Here is a 12,954-nt window from a genome sequence, read left to right as displayed (position 1 = left end):
GGAGGTGGAGACAGAGACCCTCGACCACCACTGTGAGGAGTTTGGTCATCACGGGGAGCAGAGAAATGGGGGTATAGCTGACACACGGCTGAGCTACAAGACAGCTTTTGTTTCTTTCTTTTTCTTTTTTGATTGGGAGAGGCTTCAGCGTGTTCACATTCTCATGTAGAGAGGGAAGTCATGGTTTGGAAAAAAGGGGACAGTTACTGAAATAATATCCCCCAAAAGCAAGAGGAGATGAGATCCAGTGCTCCACGGAAGCATAGGCTATGGCAAGGACACGGTGAGGTCAGCCCTGGTAACAGTGACCGGCAGGGGCTCCAGGCCCACATTGGGGTGAGTCAGTAGGTTTGTTGGTGGGTGTCTGCAGAAGTTCTTTCCTCATTGCTTCTACCTTTCCTGGGATCATACCAGCCATCAACAAAAAGGACGGCTGGTGAAGAGAGAAGCTATAGACAGCTGACAAGAAGAACAAATGGACACAGGGGACATAGCACTGAACCTGAATTAAATGGTCAAGATTTTTAAGTCAGACTCATCACAGGCCATGTGGGTTTCTTGAGCCTCACTGAGCTGCTCATTCACAGCGGTGCTGGGAGGCAGATTTTGGCATGCTTGGAGTCTGCCCGATCAGGGCAGCACGGGGAGTGAGGGCCAGAGATTGTAGGGCACACGCTGACAGGCCCCACTAGAGTCTAAGCCCAGTAAAGACAGAAGCAAAAACATCAAGGATCTACTGTGATGATCTTTTGGATGAACACAGCTTCTTCCATAGTCCCTCTTTTTGGCAAAACTGACAGAAATGCCCAAAGAAGCATAAAATTAAAATGATGAAAGTTTAATGAAGATCGTGTGAAAAATTTAATTACCTCCATAGTTAGCTCGTAGTTAGCTTCTTATGCACTTGATTCAGGAAAGTCTAAATGTTCCTAAAGTGTTCTCCAGGAGTAATGCTTTTGAAAGAAGTTTAAATACCAGGCAGGATGGTGGATGCCTGTAATCCCGGCTACCGAGGAGGCAGAAGCAGAAGGATGGTATGTTCAGGGCTGAGGCAGGAGGATCATAAATTTGAGGCCAGCCTGGGCAACTTAGCAAGACCCTGTCTCTAATTAATTAATTAACTTATTTTGCATATATTTTGTTAAAGGTTTGGGGATCTTACTTATTAGTAGAGAGTCCCTGGGTTTAATTCTCAGTACTGAAAAAAAAAAAAAAAAAAGATGAGATAACAATTTTGTGTATTTCTCTACATGGAAAAAGAAAAGAAATTTTCAAGCTGTGTAACTACAATGGTAGCCCTGATGACTTTCAACCCATTAAATGGATCCAAGAAAGACTTTCACCGCCACCCAGGTCTTTGGGTATGACTGTCAGCTGCTTAGGGTGAGGGTCTCAGGCAATGTGAAAGACATGCTTAGTCTACCCCTGTATTCACCAGCTTTTTGTTGCTATAATGAGACACTCAAAACAGGCTATTTATGGAAAACAAAAAGGAAAGAAATTTATTTAACTCACAGTTTTGAAGGCTGAAAGTTCAAACAGCATGTCACAGTTTCTGGTGAGCGCCCCATGGCAAATGGCAGGAGTAAGAGGTAAGTGAAAGATCATATCGCAAAATAGCCTGAGAGCCAGTCAGGGGTCAGGGTTGCTCTGAACCCCCTTACTTGCTTCTGAGGATGTTCCCCCAACTGTCCTGCCAAGAGGCTCCGCTTCTCAAAGATCTTGAACAAGCTCACCACAAGGCCACCCTAGGAATCAAGCCTCCAACACAGGGACCAGTGGGGCGATACACTTGAACTCAATTCCTTCCCTGAGCAAAAAGCAAAATCCCTGCTTTTGTGTAGCTTAGTGAGGAGAACAATCCTGAACTTGTTAAGTGAGCTACACAGCCGTGAAGAAGATAATGCTTTAGGAGTGGGAGTTATATTTTCAACAGCGTGGTCAGGGACAGTCTCCCTTTGAATGTGACACGTATGTAAGTACTTGAAGTAAAGGGGTGAGCTTGTGAATGAATAGCTTGGGGAACAGTGTTCCAGGCAGAAGGAACAGCAAATGCAAAGGCAAGTGTGTTTTTGGTGTGTTCAAGGGACACTGAGGCCAGAGAAGGCGGAGATATGTGGCTGTCCTCTGCGATGTGTGGTGTTTTACTTTTTCCTTTCCTTTTATTTCTTTCTCTTGCCTAATTGTCCTGGTCAGGACCCCCAGGGAAGGTGCAATAGGAGGGTGAGAGCAGACCTGTGTCCACCACAGTATTGTCCTGGTCTCAGGGAAAGTTCTCAGTTGTTTGCTGTTTGCTATGATGCTAGCTCTGAACTGCTCAGGGTTGCCCTTTATGGGGTTGAAGAAATTCCCAATTTGTTGAGTATTTTTATAATAAAAGAATGCTGAATTTTGCCAAAGGGATCCCTGCCTCCGTGGACACGGTCATGTGGGTTTTGTTCTGTATTTTATTACTACACTGTATGAAATCGAGTGATCGATTTTCAGATGGGAAATCAATGATGCATTCCTAGTGGAAGCGCCGTGTGGTGTCTAACTTGGTGTCAGTTTGGCTGGATGCGGGGGTGCCCAGATATCTGGCTAAGCATTATTTCTGTGCCTGTGAGGATGCTTCTGGATGAGATCAGCATTTGAACCAGGAGGCTGAGTGCAGCAGAGCCCTCCTCAGAGTGGGTGGGCTCTGCCAACCCCTGCAGGGCCTGAGTAGAATAAAAGGGCTAGCAAGAAGAATCCTCTCCTCTGCTTCATTGTCTTTGAGCTGGGGTGTCTGTCTTCATTTGCTCTTGGACTTGGACTGAAAGTGTTCCTATGGGTCTCCTGGATTTGGACTTCTCCCTCTATCATTATTACATGAGCCAACCAAGTTCTCAAAATCTTCCATTGTAGCTATTGACTCCCTCCTGCCCAGAACACCTTTTCTTATTGCTGTTGATATTCTATGTCTTTCTTCTTGTCAAACTGCCACCAACTAGTTGGATTTGCCCTGTTCTGAAGGCTCTTGTGTAAAACTGCTGCTCCAGACCACATCCTTTCCACCCACAAAGTTGTCCTTAAATGTCCAGAAGCAGGCAGCACCCACTGGTTAATTCAGAATTGTGTCTATTTCCTTGTTCCCAAATGAGTCCCCAGCATCCCTTGCTTGAAGAAATTTAGCAATTCAGATAAAAGTTATGGTTCTTATAACCAAGACAATGTCCCCGGGAGAGACACATACTCTTTGGCAAGAATAAAGTTATAATGGAAAGAGACTGGGCACCTTTGAGAATCAAAATACACACTGGGAAGCAAAGCGTGATGAAAAGAGATGAACTTTCCTTGATTCTGTGCTGACTCTGACCCCTTTAGTAGTGAATCTAAAGGAAAATCCCTTATTTTTGGATGAAGTTTTATAGTTCATAAAACACAGCATGAGCTTATTTGGTCTTTACAGAGAGATCACTGAAGATGCCATGAGTGGGGTGCCCATTTTCTGGAAAGAACACAAAGATAGTGATTACCCAAGGCCACACTGCTATAAAGTGATAGAGCCAGGACTTACGCACAGGTCTCTGAATCCCAAATCTTGTGTTCTTTCAACTAATATGGAAAGAGTTTGTCTACTTCTCCCAGACAGAGACTTTTACTCACGACTAATACCCTTTAACATGACATAGTTCTTTAAAAAATACCGTTAAAGGAGTTTCTCAGGTCAACTGAGAGAGGACAGGAAGAGTGACAAGCATTCCCTCCGTGAACTCTTCATCAGAACGCCGAAGTTCATTGCTTGGCCCCAAAGGCCGCATCCTGTGGAGGATTATAAAATTGCTCTGCCATGAGCCTGTGTGTGAGAATTTGCCGTTCTCATGCAGGCCATGTTCTGACAAATGAATTAAGGCATGTCGGAGAGCTGGCCCCTGCTGGGGGGTAGGGATGTGTGTTCTGATTGAATTACTATAAATCCTAAGAGAAATGTTAATAATATTAGCATGTGTGCTATTCAGAGTCAACAAGAACCTAACTTACCCGGGAGCATTTGTGTTGGTGGCCTGAAAGTGGGTCAGGGATTTTTTTTTTTTTTTTCAAAAAATAAACATTCTTATATTTCCATATTAAACGCTATGTAGGTCATTGCCTACCTAAGGGCTCGGTTGATATTGAATCTAAAAGAATGAGAATTGTGCTTCTTTCTGATGTGCACAGTGATTAGGGGGCTGAGAGAGTGGCTGCATCTGAGGCAGGATGTAGGGCTCCGTGGGGAGGATGGAAGAGGAACAGGAGAAGAACTTCCTGGTGCCAGGCCCTCTCCTGGTAAGCGGCAGGCTTGCAAAGCACCACAGGACAAACACGGGGTCCCCAGGGCAAGGCACTGTGATAGAACAGGAGCCTTCAGACCTTCATGAGCAAACACACATCACTCCTCTATCGTTCAGGAAGCCTTCATTACCCTTCTTTCCCCCTTTGGTTGGACCCAGGACCAGCCCTGGCCAGGGTAGTGAGGTGTGCATAGAGCCCAGGGTGCTGCTGAGGGAGCTTTTTGGGAAACAAAGGGAGGCATGTCGTTGTATTTTCATTGAGACATCTGGGGATGTTTTTAAACATACGGCATAAAGGAGTCATAGTCCCAAGGAGTGAAAGAGAACAAAGGCATGAAGCAATCTTGGCCGCGTGACTACAGTTGTCTGAGCCTTCATTTCTCTTCCAGCATGATGCGGAAGGCTGAGGCTGGCTGGTCCAACAACCCGAGAGTCCTCTGAGGTTGCTCTTCTGCCTGGAAGCCCTGGAGTGGAGGTGTCCTAGGCAGGACCAAGACCTTAGCTGAGGCATCGTACATGATGCAGCGCGGGCTCTGGAAGCCAGCAGGGCTGCCCAAGGCCCTGGCTGCCAGGAGTGGGCTTGGCTGACACCAGTTTCCCCAGTGGTTCTCGGTTCACTGCACCTTGCTTCCCTTTCACAGTTGGCACCCGGGGCCTCAGCCGCAAAGAGAATGTTTCTGAGGCTGTGAGCGGCTCACAGTGAGAGGGACTAGAGTTTGCATCTCAAGAGGGCTTGGATGGAAAGGTATTCCTCACTCATGGGTAGGAAGAACCAATATTGTGAAAATGGTCATACTCTCAAAACTCTTATACGGATTCAAAGCAATCCCGATCAAAATATAGTTAGTATACCTAACTATAACATATAACTGTATATGTTATTATACCTCGTAGATTTAGAGAAAACATTTCCAAAATTCATCTGTAACCAAACAGACCTAGAATAGCAATCCTGGGCAACAAAGGCAAGGCAGGAGGCATCACAATTCCTGACTTGAAATTATACTACAAAGCCACTGTGGTAAAATTAGTGTGGTACTGGCAAAAAATAGATCTGCTGGGGATATAGCTCAGCAGTACCAGTGCCTGCCTGGCAAGTGCAAGATTCTGAGTTCAAAAGGGCCAAACATGTTCACTGGAAGGAAGATAGTCTCTTTAATATATGGTGCTGGAAAAACTGAATCTCCACATGCCGAACACTAAAACTAGACCCATGTCTATCACCATGCACTAAACCTAAGTTAAAATGGATCAAAGATCCAAATATTAAAACAGAAACACTAAATCTACTGGAAGAGAAAGTAGGTAGAAATCTTGAAGACATAGAGGTAGGCAGAGAGTTCATGAATAAAACCCAAACTGTGGGGCTGGGGATTTAGTTCAGTGGCACAGCACCTGCCTGGCAAGTGCAAGGTCGTGTGTTCAATTCCTGGTACCAGAAAAAAAAATTATAAAAGCCAAACTGTACAGGAAATAATCAAATGAATCAACAACTGGGTTCTCATCTTATTGAAAAGTTTTTTCACATCAAAAGAAATCACCAACTGAGTAAAAAAGAAAACCCATGAACTGGGAGAATATTTTATCCAACTGTCCCTCAGATTTCTATCTAGAACATATAAAGAATTTTTTTTAAAAAATCAGGCCCCCAAAATTCAAAGACCCAATCAAAAAATGGTCATCTGAAATGAATACACACTTCTCAGATGAAGAAATACAAATGACAGATAAATATATGAAAAAATGTTCAACATCATTGGTCATTTGAGAAATGCAAATTAAAACAACACTGAGATTCCATCTCATCCCAGAAAGAATGGTCATCATCAAGAAATCAACCAATAACAAATGCTGGTGAGGCTGTGGGGAAAAAGGAACAGTTCTTCATTGTTGGTGGGAGTGTACACTGGTACAACCATTGTGAAAATCAGTGTGGAGATTCTTCAAAAAACTAGGATTAGAGGTTGTATTCAACCCAGCTCTTCTCCTTCAGGGTATTTTTCCAGAAAAATTGAAAACATCATACCACAATGATATATGTGCACCCATGTTTACAGCAGCATAATTTGTAATAGCTAAATCATGGAAACAACCCAAATGCCCATCGACTGAGGAACTGATAAAAAGATGTGGTATTTTTATACAATGGAGTATTAAAGAAAGATAAACTCAAGGCTTTTATAGGTAAATGATACAACAGGAGACCATACTCATAAGTGAAATAAATCAGATCTGCATTTGTAAACATCATATTGTCTTCCTAGAGTAAGAAACTGAAAAAGTAAATAAGATCCAAAATGTACAATAGATATTGTGAAAGGGAAAGAAAATTCTCAAAAGGAAAGAACAGCTGGAATGGGGGAAAGCAGAAAAGAAAGAAAGAGGGAAGAGGAAATACACACACACACACACACACACACACACACACACACACACGATAGCTAAGGTAATTGTACTATTAATTTCTATTGGTTTATTGAAAGGAATAGTTAATGCTTAATTGTTTGATCAATTTTTTAGGCCTATATCTGGTAATCTGAACAACTACTTTGAAGATAACACTATGCAATATAACAATCATTGTTGATTTCCTATCATCTTGTTTTGAAATTCTGTATTGTTTTTTATTGTTTTTTTTCTTTTTTTCTTTCTTTCTTGTTTTTTTTATGCTCTTTTTTAAAAAAATCAAGAGAGCTTGGGATTTAAGAGCATAGCACTTCAGCCTTCCTGGTTCTGGTGAGGGTCTCACGGTGGACGACACCACAGTGGAAGGTAGCGTGTGTGACAATAGCAAGCACCACTATGGAACGCAGGGTTAAGGGACGTGCCAGCCTTGCTTATAACCATGTATTCTTCTGAGAATGAATCCCATCCAATAAAACCTGCGTTAATCCCTTCTGCAGATGGAGCCCCCGGGACCTAAAGGTCTTCCACTGTGTCCCACCTGTGAAAGGTTTTCCCATCTTAGTATTTTCGTACTGGTGACACAGCGAGCAGTACGGGAACCTTCAGGGCACCAACTATTGTGCTATAAGAAGGCCCTCGGCTATCAGCACTCTCCAGGGATAAGGGATCGGTGCAGGTGAAACAGCCTGGGTCTCACGCTCACCTGGTTCTGGACACTTCTGCGAGGCCACCCCCACTCTACAGTTCCCTGTGGGCTCGGCTGAGGCCTTCACTGAGACCGCATCACAGCCAGCTCCTCATCCCACCTGGTCTCGCTCACTTCCCTTCCCTTCCACAGGCTTTGATCCTGGGATCCCAGAGAAGAGCTTAGAGGGCCTCCAAAGATAGAGGTGGGGTTGGGGATCAGACAAAAAGGAGGTTGGGCTGTGTTCTGAGGTGTCTTGTGTCTCTGATGCTAAGTCCATACTTGATGGTTTGTAGATAGCTCATAGCCCCTGACTATGGGCTGCTACTTGTAAGGCAAATTCCTAAGCCCTACCCTGACCCTGTCAGACAAACTGAAGTACATTTTTAGCAGGTCTGAGGATCTTCCATCCCCCCGGCCCCTAAAGAACAACTGCCTTAGAAGTGAACTTCATACTCATGGTCCAGCCAGAGGCACCAGGCCGTTGACTTCCGAGCTGGCTGATGTCAGGGAGGGTTTTATTTGGCTGTTGCTTTTCTGGATACAAAGGAAAGGACGGAGATCAACATGGAGCACAGGCAAGCGTCAGTCCAGGGACTATCAACCCTGCCTGCTGTTCCTGGCACAGCATGCTGGCCTCACCCCACCGGAGGGAAATGACCTCTGGGTTTGAGTGGTTTTGCTGCCCGGGACTATTATTTCAAGTAGATTTTTCTGAAGCGGTAATTTGCCTAGGCTATATTGAAAAATACGAGGGTCAAAGAGTGTTTGCAACTTTGAAATGCAATTATCAGTGGGTGATGATTCCTATCCAAAAAAGGAGAAACCACTAATCAGCTCTTAAATATTTATAGGTCACTTCATTATTAATTCATTTCAGCAGGAACTCGGGGAAGTACCCAAACTCTACAGCTGAGCTTCAGTTCCAGGGCTGGCCACGTGGAACCAGTGTGGAACCTATTAAGAACCTACACAGGAAAGAACTGAAATCTCAGCCTTATCATCCAATAGTTGCCTTGATCACCACTTGGGCTGGAAGGACACTTTCTGTCTGGCCCACCCTGGCTTCACAGAGGCTACGGTCTGAGAAGCATGCTGGGGAGAGAAGCACATGGCTAGGCACTCGTGGGGAAGTGTGCACCCCGCAGCTCAGGCAGGAGGCAGCCCTGTCCCCTTGGCCAAGCCGCCTCGCCTCTCCAAGCCTTGCTTCCTCACCTGTGCAATGTGGCTCCCAAACTCCTTCCTTTGCGGGTGTCTTGTGGGATTTACATGACACGGGAGCCCCTTGCACACAGAGGGAATGAGCAAGTCGACTGCGTCCTCCTGCTCTCAATTTTAAAGATGTTTGAATGCCCAGAGCCACAGGAGAGGCTGTAAAGGTTCCCCACCACCCAATCTGGGAGGGAGAAAGAAAATGGCAAACAATAGCCTCAAGCAGCAGATACTAAGCACAAAATGAACGGCAAAGAGAACTACTCCAGGACGGATTCCAGAGAAGCACAAGACCTGGGAGGCCCAGGGCACTCTCTAGAGCAGTGGATCTTGACCTGGGCTGCATGAGAGCATTGTCTGAATGGACTGAAAAATGTGTTGAGGTTGAGTCCCACTCCCAAAGACATGGACAGAACTGGCTTGGGAGAAAGTCCAGGCGCTTGTATTTCTGGAGATCTACTTGATTCCAGCATCCGCCAGGGGCATCCACTGAGTTAGAGCAAGGAGATGGACAGCTGCACCAGCTCACTTCCAGTGTCTGAGCAGCACCGGCATTTCCACGCGCTTTTGTCTACCTGCTTCGTGGGACCAGGAGGGCGCGCGCGGGGAGGAGCCTGAGCCAGGCCTTGAGGAAATTCGCCTGATGCTTCTCTTCTAGATAATGCTGATTCTCTCCTTGGTCTCTGTGATCATCAGTATTGCTGAGTCTGCCACTGTCCTTGTTCCTTAGGGAGAAATACTTGTCTCTTAAAATAAATAAACCCCCCGAAAACAGGCAGATATAGGCCCAAGTCTTTGGACTTTAGACAATTTGAGGTCCCTTCTCAACAAATGATACAAAATTACTAATATAAAAACCTTAAGCTTCATCAGCATTAGGATAGACCAGCTCCTAGGAGCAGGGAGGTCACAAATATTCATCCTCTGACCAGGTGAGGTCATGTACTCAAGGTCCCCACAGCCCGTCAGGGGCCAAACTCTCATGGGAACCTGGCTGTCACTCTGTCGTCTCTTAACTGCCACTGGAAACCCTGGTATCAGCCCTCATTTGAGTCCTTAAAATGTTTTTATTTGAATGTCGGTGCCTTCTGTGGAAATTAAACTTCCCTGAGTCCTGAAGTGGTCCTTTCTGTTTCCACTTAGATACCATCCTGTAAGTGTTTCCCAGGAAAGATGCCAGGGAAAGTCACAGTAGCACAATTCTTGTATCTCCGGCCTGGGCCAGGCCTTAGAAAGCTGCCCCAGGCAACGCTCCAAGGTTTGCTTGGGAACCTCGGAGGTGGCACTCTCTGCCTCCAGCCAAATGACTGCTTTGATGGTCTGGTCCTGCCAGGAAAAGCTCTGGGATTTAAAAATTGAAAACTATAACTAAGTCCTTCTAGGGAGACAGCAAGTCAATACAGATGCTGAGGGAGTTAAGGAGCCGACCTGGGTTGGTGGGAGAAGGGAGAGAAGCCAGCGAGGGCCTGGAGCAGGGCCAGGGGCTGTGGTGTCCTGGGAAGGCAGGCCAAGCCTTGTGGCGGTGTAGAACAAGTGTTCAACCCTCAGTTCAGCACTTCGGCCTGTGGCTGTGCCCTGTGTGTCCCCGCAGTGGGGAGATCTTTCTCTGGACATCAGGGCTCAGCCACCAGCTCTGTCTTCCACACCTCAGGGTGACTCTAGACAAGGCCACTCATCTCTTTGTCCCAGGGTTTTCACATGAACAGTAAGGGGATGATAATAGCTTCCTTGTGGGTAGTTGTAAGGAGCAGAGATGGAAGGCAGAGACCAGACACAGATTAAAGTCCTCACTTGCAACTAGCTTGGCAGACATTTTTATTTCATTTAGAGAAGCCAGGAGTCATACTGGCTGCCATCATAGGAAGTAGTGGGGAGGACCTCAGGGAGAGAGGAGGACTTTGGTCCTGCCCGAATCACTGCAGCCACTAGAATGCAGCTCCCTGTGGGTCCACGTAGGAAGCATGGCGGATGGGCCGGGAACCAGTACTGCGCATGCTCAGGACTCTGAGCACTGTGTCTAGGGAGATTCTGCTGAGGGCCCACCCACAACAACATCATGCTGGTGGGTTTCGGTGACAAAAGCCTTTCCCTCTGGGCTTGGCCAAAATGTGAGGCTCCCATGCCAAGCTACTAGAGGCCAGACAAGCCATGCTAAGGGGCTTTAGAAGATGTTTTTTTTCTTTTTTTATTAGTACATATTGACCATACACCATGATTACGTTCATCGTGGGGAGTTGGTACATGTACATACGCATCTTAATTCCTTTTATTCCCCTGCCCCCTCCCTCCCCTTTCCTCCATCCCTTCCCATTTACAAAAGATCTACTGTGTCTCCATATTTCCTATCATCTGTCTTTTCTTTGTTCTTTAAATTACTTATGCTTTAGCTTTCTCATGTAGGAGAAGCTGTGTGATATTGAACCTTGTGTGGAAGACTTCTCTTGTCAAAGGAAAGGGTTCTTTATGAGTGTTCCTGGAGTAAGCAGGGAGGGCTGGTGTCCAGACCCGGCTCTGCTGTTGGCCACGGCTGTGACCGGAAGATGACATTCCCCACACTGAGATCCTGGAGGCATCGTTAGCCAGATGGGAGGCTGGCCGGCACGATATCCAGGCTGGCCCACACTCCATGGTACCTACTACAGCAGTAGGCTGAAAATACACTGAATCAACTAATTTTGGCCTTGTCATCAAACTCTAAGTACAGCTAATGAATGATTTATCCAGGTACTCACAGCAGACTCATGAAAGGTTTCAAGTGGTTTTGAGTGCACCAAGACATTAAAGAGAAATTTGGGTACAGGATTGCGCTCGAGAACTGGTGGGAGAGCAGGGGCCTGATGTGCCTACCCGCTGCAGTGGCCTTGCCCGGTGCTAGCCCTCATGTCCTTGACTGAAACCCTCTCCTGCATGCCCACTTGGTCTGTAAATGCCATCCAGAACAAGGAACCAGAGCTCTTTGGAGAACTGGCTGATTCTGGAGCTGGGCAGAAAAGTACAGGCTGGATCCGGATCATCTTGTAGTGCTGCAAAGCAAAGAAGAACAACAGAGACATGTTCACAGGATTCTAGAGACACAGAAGTCTGCCGGAAAGGGCTCCCACTAACCACACTGGGACAATCTGAGCATCAAAGCAAACTGTGACAGTAATGTAGATTTCTCCCATGAAGATATAAGAATAATAGGGATCTATGTGTCCTCATTTGTGGAAACACCTGCCCGCCGCCGGGGGAGGCAGTCATGTGTGGGCTGTCGATTCCTGCCCCGCTGCACTGGGCCTGAGACATTTCCTTCCCAGGGGATGAAGTCACAGCCTGCTCTGGGGTTGTCCCCTGTGAGGCAATGTCATTCCCTGTGGCAAGTGCTCTTCTCCTCTGCATGAGTGAGGTATGTCCGTGGCCCTGCGGCACAGCCCAGCAGTCTGTGTCTCAGAGCACAGTGCAGGGTGAGGGCCTGGGTGTACTCCGCAGCGTCACATGGACCAAGCCACCAAGGAGTGGATCTGCTGGCCACAAGGACTGGCACACTGGAAAGGCACTGTGAGCGGCCACACCTTGTGCATTCACTTCCTCTTCCGCTGTATATGAAGGTGTATCACTTTGGCCAGATGTGCGTGTCAGCTGTTCTCAGACTTCAAATCACCGTGTCTCACCTGACGGGCCCTTGTCTGCCCTTTGACAGTGGTTGGCTACACTCAGCTTATATGCCATCTTGTCCCACAGCCTGACCAGCCAGTGGACATGAAGTTCCCACCAACATACGGGAGGGAAAGCTCCTCCTTAGCTCTCTTGCCAGCTAATGGACTTTAGATGATGAAGTAACAAAGAATGATCGGGTTTTTAAAAAGCACCACTTCGCAGCCATCACAGTAATAATGATTTAGGCAAAGAGCCATCAATTTTGAGGAACCAGCTATGGCTTAATAATTACAAAGGAAAATTTGGGAAATGTGACAGATGAAAAACCTGGTAGACACCACCTTCCCCTAATGATCAGAGTTAATCCAATCTGTAGGGGACAATCCAACATTGGAAGGGCAGCATCAGTGTTAATCCCTGAACTCGGTCACCGTATGTTACAGCTGACAGACACTTAGGGTGGTGCCCATGATCCCCACCGCCCGACAGGAATTAAGCACAAGGAGAAGCACGGCCATAGGCAAAAATAGGATGAGAGCTTTTCCACTGGCCCAGCTTGCCTCTGCCCTCTGAGTCGGAGGCCAGCACATCTGCTCTGGCTGTGGGTAAAGTCTGTGAGTATTTTCTTCACTGGACTAAGTGCCAGAAATAGTTCCTCTAGGCGCTTTCACTAGGAATAAATTGAGGTAGATTAAAGATGGGGATAAAAAGCCAAGCAGAAGA

The sequence above is a fragment of the Chinchilla lanigera genome, unplaced genomic scaffold (assembly GCF_000276665.1).
Source record: "Chinchilla lanigera isolate Chin_1 unplaced genomic scaffold, ChiLan1.0 scaffold00069, whole genome shotgun sequence".
Lineage (NCBI taxonomy): Eukaryota > Metazoa > Chordata > Mammalia > Rodentia > Chinchillidae > Chinchilla > Chinchilla lanigera.
Note: the sequence above shows the minus strand (reverse complement) of the source record.